At 39.3% G+C, this 24082-nt stretch overlaps 1 long non-coding RNA gene across 2 annotated transcripts in view; it reads left to right on the top strand.

Moving 5' to 3' along the window:
• Positions 1-24082, top strand: part of LOC138172388 (uncharacterized) — a 178674-nt gene that overhangs the window by 148422 nt on the left and 6170 nt on the right. Inside the window, exon 3 of one of the 2 annotated variants that reach the window (XR_011171109.1) lies at positions 19135-19294. The exons of the other annotated variant lie outside the window; for it this stretch is intronic. This is a non-coding gene — a long non-coding RNA (uncharacterized lncRNA). Of the gene's footprint in view, positions 1-19134; positions 19295-24082 lie in introns of those variants that run through there. 2 annotated transcript variants of the gene reach the window in all.

Below are 24082 nucleotides of genomic sequence, written 5' to 3'. Positions count from 1 at the left end.
ATTACCATGCCAATTGAAATCAGGGTTCCTGACTAAAAAATCCCCAGTTCAAATCCCCAATGCTTGGGTGGGGGGAGAGCAGACAGGTAGGAGGGGGAGAAAGAAAAGAAACAAAGAGGGGAACGGGAGAAGAAAAAGAAGAGGAACGTGGTATACATACATATTGTCAGTCTTCTGCTGGTTGGGGGAAGTAAATTTGTGAAGCAACCAGAAACTGTCTTTGATGCCCTTCCTCTTGTTTTTGTACCCTTAATGTTCCTAGTACTGGATGCCTTGATGTTTCTTTCTTCCATATTTCCACTCTCCTGGTCCCATATATACCCCAAACCCTAGATAGGGGCTCCCTACCTTTCCTGGATAAAAATTTGGGTGACCGATAGTCAAAAGCATTATGCCCTCCCAGAATCAGTGGTATTTTAGCAGAGATTTAAACCTTAAACAAAATGGGTGTATCCTACCATGGAATTACAGTTATTTCCCAGGGGAAATAGAGAGAATAGGGAAATACGGTTGTAACACAGCCTCTTTTTCCCTTCAAATCCATCCCATAATGGTGGTCCTCTTCTCTGAATATGAGTAAGGCCAGCCCAACAAAATCTCTGTGTGGAAAATGAAGTTGTTTGAAGTATTTGAGTCTTGGGTTTAGCCTCTAGTAAGAGGCTGGTGGCTGCCAGGGGAAGTTCCAGTAGTCATAGCTAGAAGCTGATACTCAAACTTGAGGGGACCCTGTTGCATGAGGTAGTGGGAGGTTTAGTTTTCATAACTTTTCAAGAGAAGCCAGTTTTATCTATATTTTATCTATATTTATTTAGGTAGGGGTAGAAAGCACCATTGAAACCATGGTAACAGTTGGGTGAGCTCTTAGGGCCAGACTCCAGACTGCTTTCTTCAGACTGCTTTGGGTTATGCCATTTAGACCCCTTTGAAAGGCTTGGTCAAGGGCTTGGGAATTTGAGTAGAGAACATTTATAGAAATATTCTATAAGTTATGCTTACATAGGTTATGGAATTATGCATCTCATTACTTCTGCCGAGGGATCACTTGAAGAGTCATGGATACATTTAAAGGATATAATGGTTACTAAATGCAGGGCCACAGAAGGTGTAGTAATCTAAGAATTATGAGCAAATATTAGCAGATTGAATGACATCAAGCAAGAGATATTGTGAATCTGTTTATGCAATTTCTGGTCACATCAAATGGGGGATTTATTTTCAATATTATAAAGCCTCCATCCAATAAAAACTTGCCTCAGGGTTAGCAGTCAGGGCAAATATCCAAATATCAGTGACTCTGTCTTAGACATCCAGTTAGAGGCATTTTGTTCAAAGTCAGGCTATAATTGCCTTCTGAAATGCACATGTTTTGGATTGGATCCAGTTTATTCTACCTGCAAAATGTCCTCAAGGGATGAAATGTCAATATTTGGTGTAATGAATAATGGACTAGCCTTGGAGTCAGGAAGATGTCAGGTCAAGTGCCATCTCCAATACATTCAGGTTGTGTAACCTTGGCCTAGTAATTTAAACTCTTTTTGCTCCAGGAAACCCCTTAAGACTTTAAATTGCAGGGGCAGCTGGGTGGTGCAGGAAGTAGAGCACCGGTCCTGGAGTCAGGAGGACCTGAATTCAAATCCGGCCTTGGATGCTTGACACACTTACTAGCCGTGTGACTTTGGGCAAGTCACTTAACCCCAACTATACTCCAAAAAGCAAAAGCAAAAGCAAAAGCAACCCAACCCAAAGACTTTAAATTGCAGAATTACTGCTCTGATTTGGAAAAGTTTCCTTGAGGGGGGGGGGGGGGGGGGGGGTGTTCATATAACTACTCTGTTGTTTTGTCCCAACCTATAATTTCATTGGGGAAGGGAGAATATCCTCCACCAAAGTAAGTTGTAACCTGTTTATATTTTTTTCTTAGAAAGTTGCCTCTCAGAGAGGTTAAGTGATTTGTCCAACTAGGAAGTGACAGGTATGAGATTTGTTTAAAAATCCATTTGCCGGGTTTCAGGTTTGCACCTGTCACTAACGCCCACTTTTCCAGGTTGCTTCTAAATAATAAAACAATATGACTTTAATCTTTGAAAATAAACCTGTTTTTTTTTTCACTGAGAAGTCTGGATTGAATTATTCTGGGGGAATTCTTGAATGAGAGAGAACATTTTAGCCTAGAGGCATTTTCAATATAATGCAAAAAGATGCCAATATGATCAGACTCATTTCTGTCCCCAGTGAGACTTCATTTAGTGATTGTACCTTTCTTCTTTTACTCATTACATTGAATAAGTATTTCTGAGTCTGGACTGAACTATTGCTCAAGATTGAGAGATTTAGCAATATGCCCATTTATTTTCAAATGGTCTAAAAAGAAAACAAAACTAGTCATGTCTTTAATTTAACACCAGAAGCTGGAAGGAGGCGGGGGGTGGTGGTGGTGGTGGTTATTTGTTGTTATGCTATATATGGTATATATGCCATATGTTGTATGCACATAAAATCATTTAAAATTTTTAAAAATTTATTTATTTTTAGTTTTCAACATTCATTTCCACAAGATTTTGAGTTACAAATTTACAAATTTGAGTTACAAATTTTCTCCCCCTAATTTTCTTGTAGGGTAAGATGGATTTCTATACACCATTGCCGGCATATCTTATTTCTGGGTTGCATGTTAAAAAAAAAACAATTTTTTAACATTTGTTTTTAAAACTTTGAGTTCCAGATTCTTTCCTTTCTTTCCTCCTCACCCACTCCCACTGGGAAGACAAGTAATTCAATATAGGTTGTACATGTGTAGTTATGCAAAACATTTCCATAGTAGTTATATTGTGAAAGACTAACTATATTTTCCTCTATCCTATCCCACCTCCCACTTATTCTATTTTCTCCTTTGACCCTGTCCCTTTTCAAAAGTGTTTGCTTCTAACTACCCTCTCCCCCAATCTGCCCTCCTTTCTATCATCCCACCCTCTTATCCCCTTTCCCCTACTTTCCTGTAGGGTAAGGTACCCAATTGGGTGTGTATTTTATACCATCCTTAAGCCAAATTCAATGAGAGTAAAGTTGACTCATTTCCTTTCATCTTCCTGCTCTTCCCCTCCACTGTAACAGTTTTCTCTTGCCTCTTTTATATGAAATAATTTACCCTATTCTATCTCTCCCTTTTTCCTTCTCCCAATATATTCCTCTCGCATCTCTTAATTTTTTTTTAGATATCATCCCTTCATATTCAACTCATCCTGTGCTCTCTGTCTATGTATACATGTATACACACATATAGCCTCCTACACCTACATATATATGTATATATACATATATACATATATATTCCCTTCAACTATCCTCATACTGAGAAAAGTCTTATGAGTTACAAATATTGTTTTTCCATGTAGGAATGTAAATAGTTCAACTTTAATAAGTTCCTTATAATTTCTTTTCCCTGTTTACCTCCTCATGCTTCTCTTGCTTCTTGTATTTTAAAGTCAAATTTTCTGTTCAGCTCCAGTTTTTTCATCAAGAATGCTTGAAAGTCCTCTATTTCATTGAATGTCCATATTTTCCCCTGAGGTATTATACTCAGTTTTGCTGGGGAGGTGATTGTTGGTTTTAATCCTAGCTCCTTTGACCTCTGGAATATCATATTCCAAGTCCTTTGATCCCTTAATGTAGAAACTTCTAGATCTTGTGTTATCCTGATTGTGTTTCCACAATACTCAAATTGTTTCTTCCTGGCTGCTTATAATATTTTCTCCTAGAGTTGGGAACTCTGGAATTTGGCTATAATATTCCTAGGAGTTTTCTTTTTGTGATCTTTATCAATAGGCAATTGGTGGATTCTTTCAATTTCTATTTTGCCATCTGGTTCTAGGATATTAGGGTAATTTTCCCTGAGAATTTCTTGAAGGATGCTGTCTAGGCTTTTTTTTTTGTTCATGGCTTTCAGGTAGTCCAATAATTTTAAAATTATCTCTCCTGGATCTATTTTCCAAGTCAGTGATTTTTTCCAATGAGATATTTTACATTGCCTTCTATTTTTTTTGTTTGTTACCATCTGTTTTATAGTATCTTGATTTCTCATAAAGTCATTACTTTCCATTTGCTCCAATCTAATTTTGAAGGAATTACTCTCTTTAGTGAGTTTTTGAAATTCCTTTTCCATCTGGGCAATTTAGCTTTTTAAGGCATTCTTCTTCTCATTGGCTTTTTGGGCCTCTTTTGCCATTTGAGTTAGTCTATTTTTTAAGGTGTTATTTTCTTCAATGTTTTTTGGTCTCCTTTAGCAGGCTATTGACTCACTTTTCATGATTTTCTTGCATCATTCTCATTTCTCTTACCAATTTTTCCTCCATTTCTCTTACTTGATTTTCAAAATCCTTCTTGAGCTCCTCCATGGTCTGTGACCAATCCATATTTTTCTTGGAGGCTTTTGATGCAGGAGTTTTGACTTTTTTGTCTTCTTCTGGTTCTATGTTTTGATCCTCTTTGTCCCCCCAAAAAAGATTCTATGGTCTGATTACGCTTCCTCTGTTTGCTCATCTTGTCAGCCAATTATTTGACTTTTGAGCTCTGTGCCATGGTACAACTCTGATTCCAGAGTGGAGAGAGCTGTGTCCCAAATTTCTGGGGTTTTGTGTGATGTTGTCAGAGCTGTTGTCAGAGCTATGAGGAGGATGACCTCTCTACACCTGCCACAAGCTCTGACACACTGGTGTTACTCACCCCAGGACTGCTACTCAAGACTGTGGCCCAGATCCAAGGAGGTCAAAGCAAGAGCAATTACCTTTTGAATGGTTGTTTGGTCCCTCTACAATCTGTAATCCAGGAGTTCTGGAGGCAGCCACACAGCAGCAGCTGCAGCTGCTATGCCACTGCCACCTCTGCTGCCACGGTGGCAGAGGCTGGACTGTGCTCTTCTCTCACCCAGATCCAACAGAGTTCCTTACTGATCTTTTACTTTCTCTTTGGTGTTTATGGGTTGAGAAGTCTAGAAATTTCCACACCTGCTGGTGATTCCCACTCCTGGAGTCTTCTCTTGCCAGTCTGGGCCGCTAGTCTTGGGCCACTGTGGCTCATGTGGGACCGCACTCAGCTCCCAGCCTGGTGTGATAGACCCTTCTTGCCAGACTGCCAGGCTGCTTTCAGCAGGAGATTTGTTTCTCTCCATCACTTTGTGGGTTCTGTCAGTCTAAAATTTGTTTAGTTATTTTTTTACAGGTATTGGAGGTGGTTGAAGTGGGAGTTCAAGCAAGTTCCTGCTTTTACTCCACCATCTTGACTCTGCCCCCTACATAATATTATTTATTGTGCTTTTTTTTTTACAAGAGTCTGAAGACTCTACTAGTAATAGCTAATATTATTTAATGGACTGTCTTATAAAGAGCTTTATATAGATGAACTCACATTAGGCCTCTCTGGTGTAACCTTAGTCCCAAAGTCCATTGGTATGAGACTCTCTCTTTTTTGATGGAGATCAATGTCCTGCAGAGTGGAATTGGTGAGATGGGAAGAGAAGAGAGTTCTTCAGTTCTCATTGAGTATCCTTTGGGTCTCTTCAAGCTTCAAATGTTCAAGCTTTGAGTTGCTTCTGGTATTTTTGGTTTCCTGCTTTGAGAAGGAAGATAGAAGAGACCATTTCCAGTTCAGGCTGATGAAGGAAAAGACTGGGATGACATGAGAGGAACTGGAAGTCTCCATCATGTTCTTAAACCCAAATTGCTAGACTAGAGACTTTGAGGAATTTCCTCTTGGATGAGATGTAGGACTGACTCTCTCTTTCTCTTTCTCTCTGTCTCTGTTTCTCTGTCTTTTTCTCTTTTGAACTGAGTCACTTTGCTCCCAATGAGAGGGCTCCTTCCTTCTGTATTGCTTGGTATATATTCTCCTGTGTATACTTTCTCTGAAGTCTATTTTGTTGCCAATTTCAACAAATGGGTTTTTATGTCTAATTTGCATTATAGAACTGATATTGGGAGTGGGATTATACTGGTGAAATAAACAGGAACATTATATTGTTATCTTTTTGCCAAAAGAGTGATTTGAAATTCTCTGCTAACTTTTGAACAGGTTTTGAAATAATGAAAATGAAAGATTATGAAGTATTATAAAATGAGTATTGGACTTAGGAGTCAAGATGGTTAGAGAACTAGGGTTCTGATCTGTCCATTACATGGCTATGTAATATTGAAGAAGTTACCTAACCTGTCTGGGTTTCATTATCTGATCTGTAAAATAAAAAAGTAGGACTACGTTAAGGACTTGCAACATGAAACCCATTTACCATGTACATCCTGCCTGACCGTAGCACACAGTCAACCTGAGATTTGTTGTAAAAAAGCTTCACTTAATTAACTAGTGGTCACTCATATATATAGTAAGGCCTAACCACTAGCAAAATCTAACTAACTATTGCCAGGTAGCTTGAACTCAGGTCAATTAGTAATTATAATTCAAACGGAGCATTTGAATAATTTGAATGGAATGCAATTAATTATGTAATTGAACTCATGCAGATGCACAATTTGGATTTTTCATCCTGTGGCCCCCTATTTAAAAAAAAAACTCCATCCCAGATTAAGTCTTCCCTAAAAGCCTATCTAGCTCTAAAATGTTAAATTATAATTTATGCCCCATTTATAATTATTATATATTAATATACATATAAATGGGTTAATTTATTATATTATATACATTTATGATTAAGATTCCAAGAACTTGCAATGGTACCCAGATGTGACCTTTGGCAGGGTGTCTTCCACAAGAAGACCTCTTCTCTGAATTCATACAGGCTGCCTTCATTTTGAGGGTTCCAGATCCCAAGAGGATGGGGAAGATGAGGCTTTCTTTTGCTTCCTGTCTTGTTGCATTTACCCAAAGTAGCTCCAGACCAATCTGTTGAGAAAAACTTAGGTATAGTTTATATCTATGCTCTCCTTCCCAAAGTGAGTAATATGCTCCTTTCTACAAATGGCACTCAATATGCAATACAAGTATTCGATATAGAACAACATAAAGATTATTTTTTTCACCAATGAAAATGCTTAAACTCAAAAGAAATTAAAGGAATGTGTAAAGAAATATAGAAATATGAGAGAAGTTGCCAGGTATGGGGAAAGAGCACTGTTTCTAGAGGCGGAAAACCTGGGTTCATATCTTGTCTCTGATGCTTCCTATCTGTATGACCTTAGGTAGGTGACTTAATCTCTCCAGGCCTCAAATCCCTCATCTATAAAATGAAGGGACTGAACTATATGGCCTCTGAGTTCCCTCCCAGCTTTGGAACTATGATCCTAAGTGAGGATTAGCAACTGTAAATGTGGGGACATAGTAAAGTATAAGGACAAATTAAGATCCAAATAATGAAGACCTAGAATAAGAGTAATAACTCACAAATACTCAGGTTTCATACACTGAAAAAGTATCAATCCACAGAAATCAAGGCAAAACTGAAGAAAATATTTAGAATTCATATGTAGAAAACAAAAACATAAAATATCCCCCCAAACCTCAGCTATATCTAGGCAACAAGTGAAAGAAATACATTATAGATAAATATTTGTCAAGATACTCTCACAGCTTGGTTGGGAAAAGGATATACAGGGGATCCCCAAACTGTCCGTAAAACATAAAACTATTAAAGCTTTAAACTGTACTAAGACTTTTGGGACACCTTATATTCTTTTTTTTTTTTTTAAAGCAATCGGGGTTAAGTAACTTGCTCAAGGTTACACGGCCAGTTATTATTTCTGGGTGTGGTGCTGAGTATCTGAGCCCGGATTTGATCCAGGTCATCCCGACGCTAGAGCTGGTGCTCTTACTTGCTGAGCCACCTGGCCGCCCCAACACCTTATATTCTTACAAAGTTAAGTAGCAATATAGGACATTACAACAATTTAAGTGACGTCGCAAGTTAGTATTTGGTTAATTTTTAAATGTAGAAATAAGAAGCTTTGGGGAGTTGGGCAGGATCATTCTGTGCTAGGGGATCTGCAGGGTATCACGGAGGAGTAAGGACAAATGCTGATGGTTTATATCACTCCTGTGTTGCAAGTGGGACAAGGACCATTCCATGGACTATGGTTGGAATTGCTCATCCTTTCTTCTGTAAGCCATGAAGTAGCTTTAGGGCCTTGCTTTCAGCTAACTTGTCTTCCTACATCCAGAAGACAACCAGCTGTTCTTCTCAGATCATGGTCATGGCTAATGCTATTGTAGGTGTGGACCTATTCATTTATATGAAGAAACCCAGTTTTCTGCCTGTCTCTTCCCCATACCCACTTGGTTTGAATCCCAGGATGCTAATATTGGCCCATTTACTTGAACTTTGCTTCCTGCTTATTCCTTCCTGTTTGGTTTGTAGCCTTCCCTGAGGGTTAGTATTGGCCTACTTGGATTGCCATTGCCAAAAAATTCAACTAGTGGCTAGCCTACTGGTGATGAGCCTCTCCACAGTTAGCTAGACTGGTCCTCAAATAGGAGGCACAGAATGTCACAGGGGCAGACCTCAAAGCCTGGAAAAAACTGCCAGAGCTCATGGTCCATTGACAGAGCCTTCAGGAACACAGGATCACCTCTATGCTGGGATGAGGCATCTAAGGAGGACTTTCTATTTCCTCTTCCTTGGTTTGGATCTTCTGACAAAAACCTCAGCCTACTTACTCAGACTTCAAGCCCTTGTTGTCATGGACTACTCAGGCTGGGAATACAGCCATGCCCAATGGACTAAACTTCTGTTTCCTTTATCATGTTTACTGATTTTGTGGCCTTGAGTCCCTACTTGCCTAGTACATACTAAGGGGCCTCCAACTAGTCAAGGCTCTTGGTCCTGATCACTCTTGTCTGATTCTACTTCAAAACATCTGCATAGAAAGAGAAAAATTCATTCAATCATATTTTTCTACAAGACACAAAATAATGTAGAGATAAATATTTGGCTATGCTAACATTGTGTAGACATAGCCTAAGTTTTAGATTCTGTAGGGTCAGGGGGTAAATCAAATTCATAGAACTAAAAGTGCATTAAATTCAATAGAGTGTCATAGGTGAGATAATAGGTCATAGGGTCATAGAATGTTAAAGTTGAAAGGGAGCTTAAGGGGCATCCAGTCCAACCTACTCATTTCACAGTTGAGATAAGTGAGGCCTAGAGAAGTGGAACAACTTGTTTATAATGACAGAGGTCACAAATAACAGTCACAGAGAGCAGAAGTTCCTTCCTTTAAGTTCAGAATCCTTCCTTGTCTAAGGAAGCATTTTAAACCAACACTATTGGTATTTTTCATATCCTTCCCATAGTTTCACTTAGACAAGTGAAATGACTTGTTTATAATGATAGAGGTCACAAATAACAGCTACAGAGAATAGAAGTGCCTTCCCTTAAGTTTTGAGAATCCTTCCTTAGTCTAAGGAAACATTTTTTTTTAATTTAAAAAATTTTATTTACTTTTAGTTTAGAACATTTAGTTCCACAAGTCTTGGAGTTTCCAATTTTCTCCCCCTCTTTCTTCTCCCTCCTCCCACCCCTCCCCTTTCCTCCCACTCCCCGCCGTGGTAGCAGGCAATCCGATATGTGTTCTACAAAAACCTTCACTTCAAACATTAGTAAAGTTGGAAAGACAAATTTTAACCAATGGAATGAATAAGAAAGAAGTAAAAAAAAAAGAGAGATCAAGTAGTTTGCATCAGTCTTCGTTCAGACTCCATAATTTTTTCTCTGTGTGTGGATGAATCTTTTGGAGTTGTCTCATCACCTTCCATTGCTGAGAGGAGCCCAGCCTATCAAAGTCGGTCATCACAGATACGATGTGTCTGTAATTGTGTACCGTCTTCTCCTGGTCCTGCTCCCTGCCACTCAGCATCAGTCCATACAAGTCCTTCCAGGTTATTAGGAAATTCATCTGCTCATTTCCTATAGCACAACAGCATTCCACCACATTCACACACCACAACCTGCTCTGCCATTCCCCAACTGATGGGCATCACCCCAATTTCCAACTCTCTGTCACCACAACAAGGCTGCCATAAATATTTTTGCAAATACAGGTCCTTTTCCTACTTGTATGATCTCTCAGGGATATAAGTGATATTGCTGATTACCACAACATATTACTAATACAAGGAAAATTATTCATATCATTGAGTATATCAATAAGAATAGTTACAAAAACCATATGGTTATATTAAGAGGTGTAGAAAAAGCTTATGAAAAGACACAAAACTCATTTTTATTAAAAACAGTGGAAAGTAAAAGTAGAAATGAATTTTTCCTTAAACTGATTGTTAAAATATGCCCAAAACCATCAGTAAGCATTATTTGTAACGTGGGTAAGGTAGAAGCCTTCCCAGGAAGAACAAGTATTCAGCTAGGATGCCTAATATTATTTAATATTGTATTGGAAATCCTAGCAATAGCAATAAGAAAAGCAAAAGAAATGGAAGGAATCAGAATAGAGAATGAGGTAATAAAACTTAACTTTTTTGGGGGGCAGATGGTATGGTGATATGCTTGGCAAAAGTCCAAAGACTCAACTACAAAGTTCATTAAAGCAGTTCATCATTTTAGCAAACCATGAAAGAAACATTTTAAACCAGTGCCATTTGTATTTTTTGCATCCTTCCCATAGTGTCTACAGAATAATCACCAACATTTATGAAGTACTTAAAGGTTTTCAAAGTGCTTTGCATAATTAGCTAACTTTATTCTCACACCCAACTTGAAAAGTAGGTACTATTATTTCCCCCATTTTATAGCTGGGCAAAATGACTTGCCCATGGTCATTCAGTTAGAAAGTGGGCAGGTGAGGTGGTTGGGAAAAGAATTTTTTGACTTGCAAATCAATTCATCACTGTAGTATGTTGGTAGCACCAATAAACCTCCTTGATGGAGTACTTTTCCAATTTAACCCAAATATCAAAAAATTCACCTTCTTAGTGCTTGCAGTCTTATGGTAGAGCTGATACAAATGGATTACAGGCTCATGTAGGGTAAGACAACAAATGGATACTAAAATTCAACTTCAAACTAAGGTTTTTACACGAATGCTATTAGTAATCAATATTGTAATTTAGGGAGTCCTGAAGAATGGCAATGAAGGTTCCCTCACCTATAGCCTGGAATGGGATACCCTGTTGCAGTCCTGGAGAAAATGAGATATTCTCTTTCCCCAAACAGTAAGATCTGCCATTATTTTGTGATAAGGTGGTAGTTTAGAGGCAACTCAGTTGAACTCAACATTCTGGTTCAAACAACTTTAAAACAATGCCTCATATCGAATTTTGGAGCAGCAGAGCCAAGAAAAATATCGGAATGAAACTTTTTTCCACTATAAGAAAATTTAGGCAGCCAGCAGGACAAGAGGTAGATGCCTGTCCAGACCCTACTGTGGTGGCAGGAATTGCTGCTGCAGTAGCAGCTTCAGGAGGTCTCAGCCAAGAAATGATAAGGAGGATGGAAGGAGAGACAACTGGTCAGAAAGAGATTAGAGGGAACCCTTTTCTGGAACTAGGTATAGCTGGCACTGACTGAAAACTCTATTTGCCATACACAGTTCTGCTGTGGGTCAGTTACAAGGTAAGAAGGGCCCTGGTTGCCATTCCAAGGCAAAGAGAGCTCTAGTGCTTGTGGCTGCAGGAGACCAGGGGCTGTTCCTAGGTAAAGACCAGGAAAGCAGGGACCGCACCTTTCCTAGCCTCGCACCACCTTGGAAGCACCAAAAAACTCTCAGACCCCCAGAAATTAACTCTAAAAACACAAAAATAAAACCTGAAATGTGGCGCAGTGCCTCCCCAGTCCCAGATGTTGCTGTTGTTGTTCATTAATTTTCATTCATGTCCGGCTCTTTGTGACCCTATTTGGTGTTTTTTTGGAAAAAATACAGGAGTAGTTTGCCATTTCCTTCTCTAGCTTATTTTACAGGTGAAGAAACTGAAGCAAAGAGGGTTAAAAGACTTGCTGAGTGTCACATAGCTATTCAGTGTTGGAGGCCATGTTTGAATTAAGGTTTTCCAGGTCTGGCGCTCTATCCATTGTGCTACTTACTCCCAGAGAAGCAGAGCATAACTTTAACACAAGATTCAAAGTCAAGAAATAAGCTGGAAAAATGAGCAAACAGAAAAAGATTTAACTGTAAAAAAACTGTACTAAAGCGGCAGGGAAGACCTAGACATAAGAAGAAGACAATAATGTGAAAACAGTTACAAACAAACCAAACCTCAAAGAAAATGCTAATTGGATCTTAACCCAACGAGTATTCTTGGAAGAGTTAAAGAAAGAGGTAAGAGTGATAGAGTAAAAAATGGGAAAAGAAATGAATGTGATGCAAGATATTTATGAAAAGAGAATTAACAGGTTGGTAAAAGAGGCATAAAAATACTGAAGAAAATAATACCTAAAAACATTACAAGTGGAAAAGGAAATGCAGAATCTTACTGAAGAAAATAATTCTTTAAAACTTGGAATTAGGAAAGGAGTGGAGGACATGGAATATGATATTCTAAAAGGCAAAGAGGTAGGGTTACAATTGAGTTTAAGTAACCCAGCAAAAACTGAATATAATGCTTCAGGGGGAAAATGGATATTTGATGAAATAGAGGACTTTCAAGCATTCCTGATAAAAGGACCTGAGCTGAATAGGGAATTTGACATTTAAACACAAGACTCAAGAGAAACATAAAAAGGTAAATATGAAAGAGTCATTAAAGAGTCTCAATGAAATTAAACTGAATATATTCCTGTATGGGAAGATGGTAAATGTTAATTCCTAAAAACTTCATCATTGTTAGGACAGTTAGAGAGAGTCTACACAGACCAAAGGCACGGATGTGAGACTCTTATGTTGTAATGATCTCCAAAAATTAAACAAAGTTGTGAGGAAGAGAGATACACTGGGAGAAGGAGGACAAGAAAGGTAGAATGTGGAAAATTTTTCTTATATAAAAGAGGCATGCAAAGAAGAGCTTTTACAGTGGAGGGGAAAATGGGTGGTGGCGGCAGGCAATTCTTTAACTTCATTTTCTTCCATATTGTTTCAAAGAAGGAAGAATATATATACACACATATGAGTGTGTATATATTTGTATACATACATATATGTGTATATATTTATACACACATAGGCATACATATGTGCACATATATATTATATACACATACATACACTCAATTGTGTATAGAAATGTAACTTATAGGAGGGGAAGGAGACAAGAGATATGGGGAAGGATGATAAAAAGGGGCAGATTAAGGTAGTTAGAAGCAAAATAGGCTTTTGAGGAGGGACAAGATAAAAGGAGAGGGAGAGAGGGAGAAACAGAAGAAAAGGAGATCTAGGGAAATACACAGTCAGTATTCATAACTGTGAATGTGAATGGGACGAGCTAACCCATAAAATGGAAGTGGATAGCAGATTGGATCAGAAACCAGAATTCAACAATATATTTTTTGTAAGACATGTACTTGAAACAGAAAGAAACAGGGTTAATAATAAAGAGCTAAAGTGAATCTAATATGCTTCAGCTGAACTAAAAAAACTATTCAAGGGTAGCAATCATAATCTCATACAAAGCAAAAATAGACCTAATTAAAAGAGATAGTTGGGAAATGATATTTTACTAAAAATACCATAGACAAATAATATTTTAAAAATTACAGCCAGTTTCTCTGATGAAGTCCTCATTTCCTCTTTCAGAGTTTTTCCCACCAGTTTTCCTTCCCTGGCAGAACAGGGAAGAAGAGGTTTGAAAGGCTCTTGACACCTTTGGAAATGGTGTAGCCTGCTTCCTTCCTCTTTCTCTTTATCTACACCATGGAGAAATCCTATTTATTTATTTTTAATATTCTTATAATGGCTAATATGGAAATATGTTATTCATATTATCATTTTCATGATTTCACATGTATTGTTGAAATCATATTATTTCCCAGCAGGTGGAAAAGGGATGGGAGAAAGGAAGAGAATTTGGAACTCAGAATTAAAAAAAAGAACATTAAAAATAAATAAGTAATAAATTAAAAAATATTTTAAATGTTGCAACTATGGTAATATGATCAGGACTTTGCCTCAGGGTCTTGAAATTTAAAGGATACAAAAATTGAATGAATACTTTTCAGCAGAGTATAAGGACGTGAGGGGTGCTCAAGTTTTAGGTGGGAAGAATTTTACATGTCAAGAGGAGATTATTCCTCAGGAGATCAAGGATAACCTGTTGTCCATATATACAAAGGAAAAGAAAATAAGTTGTACTGTGACAACCACTGTAGGGATCTTTCTCTTAGTCATCGCTGGCAAGATTCTTGCCAGAATACTCCTGATTGGCTGATCCTTTACCTGGAAGATGGTCATTTACCTGAGAGCCAGTGTGGCTTCAGAAAAGGCTGAGGAACAGTCGATATGGCGTTTGCTGCCCGACAATTCCAGGAGAATACCAAGAGCAGAACAGAGGTCTGTACACAATGTTCATTGATCTAACTAAGAAATACTGATAGTTTGGTTTCCACAGATTCTACGGGAACAATGGGTGCATTGGAAACAGATCCTGCACAGGATATGTGGGAGGACCTAAGTCAGGGTGAGGGAGAAAGAGCAGAACACTCTATCCAATCATAGAGTGGGAAGAAATCTTTAGAGAGGGGACCCAGGCCAAGCTGGATCAAACTGACCATTGTCTGGTCATGAGTTATACTGGTGGGAAAAAGAACCATTCATGTAAGGGACAGTCCTGGAGAGGGGATGTCCTGCCTGACTGGGCCCAATGATTGTAACAAGGGTGGGATGAAATGGGGTGGAGCCAAATGGTCCTATATAACCTTTGTTCTGCTTCTGGTGTGTGTGTGTGTGTGTGTGTGTGTGTGTGTGTGTGTGTGTGTGTCCCATGAGGGAAAACATGCACCCCCGCTTTTCCAGAGAACTGTCAAAAAAGGTATCTCTTCATTCATTCCACAAACTTCAATTTCCTCTATTACCTGGTTGGTTCTGATTCAGAGGTTGAAGGGGACAGAGCAGCAGACCTCCCCAGACTCATCTCTGAACTGAGCTGATCTTGGGACAACAGAATTTATTTATAACATAACTAAGGCCTCTGATACTGTCAGTCATGAGTGCCCATAGAAGATGACAAAATCTGGTTGCTCAGAGAAGTTCATCATAGTGTATGTCAGTTTCACGTGAGCATGTTTGCACAGGTTCTAGATAAAGGAAGATGCTCTTGTGCTTCCCCAGTCACCAACGGAGTGAAGCAGAGTGGTGTAACTGTTCCCATGTTCTTTAGAATGATGTTTTTAGTGATATTGTCAGATGCCTTCAATAAGAATGAAAATGGCATCAAGGACAGCTACTGCACTGATTGTAAATTATTTAACTTGAAAAGGCTACAAGCCAAAACTAAAGTGGAGAGAGAGTTGGTACATGACTTTTTTTTCAGAGATGATTGTGCACTCAATGCACCTGCATCAATGAGATGCAAGAAAATATGGATTGATTCTCTGCTGCTTGAGCTAATTTTGGCCTAACAATTAACACCAAGAAAACAGAAGTTCTCTACCAGCCAGCACCGCACCATATATATGTGTAACTACTGGTTATAGTAAATTGAGAAATTTTGAATGCTATGGATAGGTTCACTTACCTTGGCAGTATACTTTCCAGGGATTTACACCTAGATAATAAGGTTGATGCACACATTGTCAGAGCTAGCTCATTCATTGTTTGGGAGTTTCTTGAAAGAAAGTGTGGGAGAGAAGAGGTATTAGGATGCCTACAAAACTGAAGGTGTACAGAATCATTATGCTGACCTCATTTTTGTATGCCTATGAAACCTGGACAGTTTACCAGCATCACGGCAGAAAATTTAAAAACTACTTCCATTTGAAATGTGTTAGGAAAATTTTGAAGATCATCCAGCAAGATAAGGTACCAGACACTGAGGTCTTTTCTTGAGTTGAACTGGCAAGCATTCGAACTATTGCAGAGTGCAACTCTGATGGGCTCATCACATTATTTGAATGTCAAAAGTACATTTACCTAAAAGATTATTGTACAGAGAACTCATACGAGGCATGTCCTCACATGGTGATCAAAAGAAGAGATACAAGGACATTCTCAAATTCTCTTTTGAAGAACTTTCCTATCAGTTATGAGACATGGGGGGCATTGGCACAAGATTGTCCAGCATGGCATTCCCACATCAAAGAAAGTGCCATGAGGGCAGTTAGGTGGCACAGTGAATAGAGCACTGGCCCTGGAATCAGGAAGACCTGAGTTCAAATCCAGCCTCAGACACTTAACACTTACCAGCTGTGTGACCTTGGGCAAGTCACTTAACCCCAATTGCCCTGCCCTCCCCCCTCCAAAAAGCAGAAAAAAAAAAAGAAAAAAAGAAAGTGCTATGCTCTATGGGCAAAGCAGAATTATGGTGGCTCAAATGAAAAGTGAGATGTGCAAATTGAGAGACATTTGCCTCCCAAGTAACCATATGTATATTTGTGCCTGACCCTGTGGTAGAGCCTTCTGAGCTCTTATTGGTGTGACCAGGCACAGCTGAACCCACTGTACATTGATCCTGACATCGTGATGCCATTTAGGTTCCCTTTGAAGGTGGATGAAACAGCAACAATATAGCCTATATGTATATGCATGTATGTATATGTGTATGTGTTGGTTTATGTAGGTGTATCTGTGTGCATATGTAGACATATAGATGTATATGTGTATTATACATGTGTATATACATATACATTTATATGTACACATGTGCTTTCTTCATTTTCATGTGGTATGGAACCTCTTTGGTAAAACAAAAATAACCTGGAACCCCAAATCTCATGGATTGGACTAGATAACATCTGAGGTCCCTTCCAACTCTAAAAATTTACCTCTGAAACCACGATAATAACTTATTCTCCCTCCTATTCAATTAAACACCATAATTACTTCCTGCTGTATTTTTGCATCATGAATTACAAAGCTGATCTGGGGGCCTTTTGAGTGCTACTCACCTTTTGTTTCATGGTGCTTGTTCATGACATCAATATTGCTAGTGATAGTTCTGGCAGCTTTGGGACAGGAAGACACTACCATCTTCTGCTCTGCTTACAAAGACACAGAGAATTTTGTGTCTTGTGAGACAAAGAGCAGAGAGAGAAGAAGACATGGTCAAGAAGATGCAAGCATTTCTCAAAGTATGAGAAGAATTTTTGCAAAAAAAAAATTCCCGTGATTGGGATGACTCTAAATTGTTTAAAGGCACTCTGAAGCTATTTGTAATAATGAACTAAGTCTATGGTGGTGTGCTTTTAGCTGAAATTTCGAGAGATTTTTGGGGGAATACCTTTCAATCTTTCTCAAACAGTAACTCACTCTCCGTCTCTGACTCTTTTGCTAAAAGCCACTAACATTTAAAAAGGCATTCTGACTATGAATTCAGCTCATTCTTAAGAATCTTATCTAGTAATCTGCACACTGATTCCAATGAATATTTAAGGTTTTAAGGTACATTTCCATTGCCAAGATATAACAGAGTAGCATTCTTAGATGTAAATTAAATCATTGGATGACTTATTATTAAGTTAATGAGACATGCTGGCTAAGGAGAAAGGAATTAGAAATTTTTTTTTTTAAGCAATCGAGGTTAAGTAACTTGCTCAAGGTTACAAGGCCAGTTATTTCTGGGTGTGGTGCTAAGTATTCGAAGCAGGATTTGATCCCCAGGTCATCCGGACACTGGAGCTGGTGCTCTTAGTGCTCTTACTCACTGAGCCACCTGGCCACCCCTAGAAATATTTTAAAAGAGTAAAAACAAAAACTCTATTCCTCCAAACAAGGCATTCTACTGTCCTCTTTCTCAGAGATATTTGCTGGCTTAGAAGGCTAATTTTTCAATTTAATTTTCGCGTGCTGTACCTACGAAATAAATATGAAATCCTTCCAGTCATGTTTCTGACTAGGCTCAAATTTAAATATGCTTGGCAGCCAGCATGAAAAAATAATCACATTGTGTAGGCTGCATAGGTTAAATTTAACTTGGTGGTTCCAAAGAAATGGTTCACATTTTTCCTGAAGATGAGGTGGGCCTAATTCTCCTCCGGCATATGGGGTTTTCCTTGTGGTGAAGCAGAACTGGGGTCTGGAAATCCAGGGCATGCTTGTGAGAAAACATTCCAGGTATTTACTGGCTCTGGCCTGGCCAAGTCTGAGAAAGAGTGAGGCACTGTCTTATACTGTTTCTGGAATTTGCAAATTTAAGGCAGGTGTCATTCTATATGATCGTTCACCTTTTGGCTCCTCTCACTGCTGAAATAGCAAACATGTTAAAAGAAGCATCTGTGAGCAGAGTCAGCCTGGGGAGAAAAAGGGCTCCTGTAGGACCCTGGTATTTCACTGAGTAGGGTCTATGAGTCCTGTCTCAGATCACAGGTGGGGAAAAGGGCCCTGGGATAATCGATTTGCCATTTATATCGTGGGCCCTTGTAGGCAGCTGCCAACATGGTATGATTGGCAATGGGAGAAGGAGTAGGTATTTCTCCTACGCTCTGGGTCTCCTCTACCTTGCCCCAGAGGACATCTTTTTCTACAACTGGAAATGAGAGTCAAAATACAAATACACGAGAAAGAGAACAGATTGTCTTTCATTAATGCTAGGGTTTATGTGAATCTCTTTTTTATGTTAAATCTCTTAGCTTGGTTTCTAGGAGAGGAAAGGACAGGGAAGAGCAGACTATAGAAGGAAATCTCGAAAGGGTTGGCTTCAGGAAAGCTGTCACAGAGAGGAAGGGGGAAAGGGCCAGAAGGAGCCCATTCCCAGGGCCCCAAAGTAAATTGCACCTACTCTACGATTTGGTGGAGACCAATCTGACCCTGATGTTGTTGTCCTCTGACCAGGACCCTTAAAATTGCTAATTATAATGATTGGAAAGGTCCGGCGGCTACCCCTCGGTTCTTGAAAGTCAAAATTTAAAATTTCATTCCTTTGAATTCAACAATTTGTTAACCTGTTAATATGCATATACTCCGGATAGGAGACAGTTTAAGCTATTACTTGATGCTAATATTACCCCTGATAATCAGGCACACTCAGGTCCTTAGGACCATAAATCTAGTGTCCAGAGGGACCTCAGAGGTTATCTAATTTAATCTCTTCATTTTACAGATAAGGAAACTGAGGCCAAGGAGGTTGAGTGACTTACTCAAGATCTGATCAGAGACTAATCTTCTGACTCCAGAGCCGGAACTCTTGTGCCATACTGCCTCTTTTCCTGAGACATATTTTGACAAGAGGGAGGAAGGAGAGAACATCATCCCTAGTGGAGGTGGAGGTAGGGATCACCGTGAGAAAAATCTAAAGTCATAGAGTAGGAAGACTGGGGGCACCAAAGTAGAGTCCACCATTGCTTCATTTGATCTAAGGCTGGGGCGGTTCACTCAGAAAGCTGGATCAAGTGACTAACTAGGGATGATCAAGCGTTCCATTCCTAACCTTCCCTCACCCACTACCTCACTCTCTAAAGGTGGTTCAGTGTATAGAGTCCTGACCCTGGAGTCAGGAAAACCTGAGTTCATAATTTAGCCTCAGACACTTATTAGCTATATGACCTCAGACAAATCACTTAATTTCTCCTCATCGAGCTTTCCCCATCTGTAAAATGGGGATACTAGCACCTATATCACATGTTTATTGTGAAGATCAAAGGAGATAACATTTGTAAAGGTCTTTGAAAACTTTAAAGGGTTACATAAACGTGAGCTATAATAATAGCAATTATTATTAATCCCCTCCACAACTAGCCCTCCAAACCGCCTTCCTCAATCATTTTATCCATTTCTCTAATAGCATGGGAATATATTCCATCCAAATGATAAAAAAACAAAACAACAAAAACCCATGTGTAACAGATCTCTTTCCTTTGTAGACGCTGTAAGTATGGGGGCAATAGAGGTGAAATGTGAGAAATTAGTACTAGTAATGATAGCAGGGAAGATGTTCAGAACACCCCAGTTCTGATCTCTTCAAAAATACCAGAAACTTCTCTAGGACCCCATTTTCTCTCCTTTTCCCCAACGTCCCTTCCCTGGCATGTAATGACCCCTTTACTGGGGAAATCCTACTTGTATTACCCTATGTCAGGTAGGCTTCTGTGTTGACTGTACACACCTAACACATTCCTCAGGGGTTTCTGACCACTAGTGGCAATGGGGTTAAAACCCAATGAAATAAAACGACCAAAGAAAGAGACTCTTTTCTGAGAGATTCCTGATAGTTTTGTGTCTATGGTAATCGCCTTCCTAACACTACCCTCTCCCCCTTTCAGTTTTTTTTTTTAAATCATTTGGAGTCCAGCCATGTTCCACTGTGGACTATTCATGGGAAAGAGAAATACTTTACATCCTTTCTCTTGTTAAGCTCTCCAGCTAACTGAAGAGTGATAAGCCCTGAAACAATAGACTGCTGTGAAGGTTATAAGAATGAATCATTATCAAAAAGCTTTCAGGAATATTTATGTGAGTGGAGACCATGAGCCAAAGGCCAGCTGTTGGAGAGAGGATATCAAATTAAAATCATTCTAGTATATTTGATCCATACGCTTAAACTACATACTCAATTCAATTGAATGAGCCTTAATTAAACGCCTACTTTGTGTCAGGCACCATGCCAGTTGTTTAGAACAGAGAGACAAAACTCAAATAGTTCCTCTCCTCAAGGAGTTTACATCTTCTTCAGGGAGACAACATGCACAAAGATAAGTCAATGCAGGGTATTTTGGTGAGGTTGAAAGGAGTATATGTGGGCGTGGCAAGGAGGGCATCAAGGAAAGCTTAATGACAACTGAACGATGCCTAGAAGAAAGAATCTGAGAAGCTAAAAGGAGGAGGGAGTACATGGGAGGAAGGCTTTTGCAAATGTATGAAGACAAGAAATGGCTTGCTAAACTCAGGGAGCCAGTTTAGTTTGAATGTGTTGTGTTTTTTTGTTTTTGTTTTTGCTTTTTGGAGGGCAATTGGGGTTAAGTGACTTGCCCAAGATCACACAGCTAGTTTTTGTGTTAAGTGTCTAAGGCTGGATTTGAACTCAGGTCCTCCTGACTCCAGGGCTGGTGTTCTATTCACTGTGCCACTGTAGCAGCAAGCACCCTGGAGTCCCTAGGGTGGCTGCTCACACAGGTTCTTGGATCTGCTTTGATAAAGGAAAGCAACTCAAAATGGGTTAACAAGCTTACTTTAATCAGTCAGACATATATCATTTACCTTGTTCAGGGGAAAAGGTCAGCACCCCGAACTTCAAAGTATACAGGCAGAATTATCAAGACATTAACAGATCAAGTAGACAGCTTTCCAAACTGTCCAACCATTACATCCATACCCAGTCAACATCTGGGTTTCCACATCTGGGTTTTTAAAGCCGGGGGACTCTCAATAACGGCTTCCCAGAATTCAGATCAAATCACAGAACACTTCTCAAAGTGAGTCCCAAAACAAAGCTACACATCAGGGCTTATATAGCCTTCCCCTGGCTCAGAGAATGTAACAACCTTATTGACTCACTGGCCAATCAAGAAGTATCTACTGAAAAACAAGCCTCCCACCCCAGGCTTCACGTGCACTTTAGCCTAGGGGCAGGGAAGATCTTTAAAATTTACATTCGCATTACAGCCACCTAGCCGACCCCAGTGTTGTAATGTTAATAGGATAGAAGATCTTCCCCGTCCATTAATAGGCCCATATGACCACATGTGTCCCCTTTTCCCTTGGAAGAGGAGCCATGTTCCCAGGACTAAAGGTACACAGGTATTTCAATCAAAGGTGTCTTGTCACTTTCATAGCTGTGATACATCCTGAGTCACATAGAGCCCACTGTGGGGGAACTTGTCTGAGGAGGAGTTTGCTTAGGGGGAGGCTTGCTTACAGGGAGACTTTCACACCTTTTGGTACTAAGATAATTAGGCACTGAGTCAGAGTGTTGTGATTCCTTCTGGCTCTGAGCCTATTAGTTAAAAACTATATATGCTGGGAGGTTGGTATTTTACTTTGGGGGGCTAGGTCATGAGAAGGACCTTTTGATTCCCTGGACAGGACTCCGAGTAGCTATTTGTTAAGAACCCCTGACTGCTCAGGTGCTGGTGCTCTCTCTGTCTGATGGTGTATGTAAGTGGTTGTATTATTCTGTTTAGACTGTCTATTGGATTCTGACTTGGATACTCCCTTCTACTTATTTGTTAATTAAAGTAAGATTATTAACCCCTTTAAAGCTGTCTTTCCTTTAAAAAAGCAGATCAAAGAGCCTGTGCTAAGCAGCCTACCCTGGGTGCTAATGTGGTTGCTAATACACATGTTTAAAATAAAATCATTCAAAAATCTTATTTTGTACAGGAAGCCTTGCCCAACCCCTCTTAATTCTAGTGCCCTCTCTCTGTTAATTATTTCCTGTTCATCCTGTGCATGGTTTGTTCGTTCTCATTGTTAGCTTCTTGTCTCCCCAGTTAAGGGTGAGTTCCTTGAAGTCAGGGTTTGTCTTTTACCTCTAATCCTTAGTACTTAGCACAGTGCCTGGCACATGGTACTTGCTTAGTAAAAGTTTAACAGGATTTTAGTAAATTGCAACCCCAGCATGAGTCATCTATCTCCACAGTACAGCAGGTCCCCAAAAGCACTGGTAAGGACATTGGTAAGATAGAGTATGTCCAGTTGTGTGAGACTCAGAAGGACCTTCATATGCTACTCCATAGAGATTGGTTGAAGGAAATGGAATTAGCTTGGAGAAAGGAAGACTGTAGGGAGGGAGCTGAAAAGATAGACATCATGAATGTCTTTGAAGAGCTGTTTAATGAAAGGTGGATTAGGTTTGTTCTGTTTGTATCTAGAGGGCAAAACTCTGTAGAGAAGATTTTGACTCCATCTAAAGAAAAGATTACTAAGAGTCAGAACTACCCACAAGTGGGCAGCCTACTTGCCTGCCTCTGGAGGAACTGAGATTTTCCCTCATTTGAGTTCCAGTGATGTCTGAATGATCACCTACACGTTTGTTGTAGAATTGATCTGTCATCAAGTACAGGTTTAACTGGGATTCTCTCTTGTCCCTTACACCTCTGAGATTCTTTCCATGGAGAATTGCAAAATATGACTAAAGAAATCCTTTAGGTTTTTGCTCCTTCATCTGCTCTCTTATAAACACTGTCACCGTAGCATGAAACAGCAGGCACTTGTCTATACCACCACCTGTAGCATAAAGAACAGTAGGAACTTGCAGGGAATATTACTTAAGCATACAGAATGGTGGGAACTTGTGTATAACCTGCATCACATAAAAAACAAAAACAGGAACCTGTAGAAAGCACATTTACTAAAATGTACCTACTTCTCCTAAAATGGTTTCCAGTATATTTCCACATGTACATGGCTATTGTTGCATCAGACTTCTTTTCCACTAAGCACTATACTAGGCACTTTGGGTACAAAGAGAAAAATAAAAGAGTCCCTGCCTGCCTTCAAGGAGCTTCCACTCTGTTGGTGGTAACAACATGCATATTTATAAGTATGTACAACATAAATGGAAGGCGTCCTTTGGGAGAGGTACTAGTAATATTATATTCTTTGAATTTGAATTGTATTTGCTTTGATTCAGTTAGCAAGATCTTTCTCTAATTGTGAAGTAGGAAAAGTTTGTTTTCACCTAGGGCTGCTAGAAAGAAAGTTAGAAAACTATTCAAAATAAGTCTGGTCTCAGTAACTAAGATTGAGAAAGCAAGACTGGTCTTCACTGCTTTAGTGTCTTGGCAGGTTCCCCACCTCCAGCTGGATAGATTAGAAACTGTTTCCTATTCCCAAGTCATCATTCAAAAGAAGTGCCTATCAAAGATGTGGGCCAGTCAGGTTTTTTTCATAAGTCAAAAAGAGATGGCCATTTAAGGGAGGAGCCTCAGAGAGGGAAGGGTACCTTTCACTTCCACAGTTTTGCCCAGTGAATATTCATGGGGAGTCCTAGGAAGACACTTTGATGTATCAATGAAAATCCTCCTACTTTCAGACTTGATATTCAACTTTCAAAAGAATAACATACCTGATTCACCTCTTTTTTTTTTTTTTTTTTTTTTTTTTTTTGGGGG

The sequence above is a fragment of the Petaurus breviceps genome, unplaced genomic scaffold (assembly GCF_028583685.1).
Source record: "Petaurus breviceps papuanus isolate PSGF00001 unplaced genomic scaffold, PetGlider_PUasm1.0 128, whole genome shotgun sequence".
Lineage (NCBI taxonomy): Eukaryota > Metazoa > Chordata > Mammalia > Diprotodontia > Petauridae > Petaurus > Petaurus breviceps.
The sequence above is the reverse complement of the archived record's forward strand: the minus strand, read 5'-3'. Positions and strand labels throughout refer to the sequence as shown.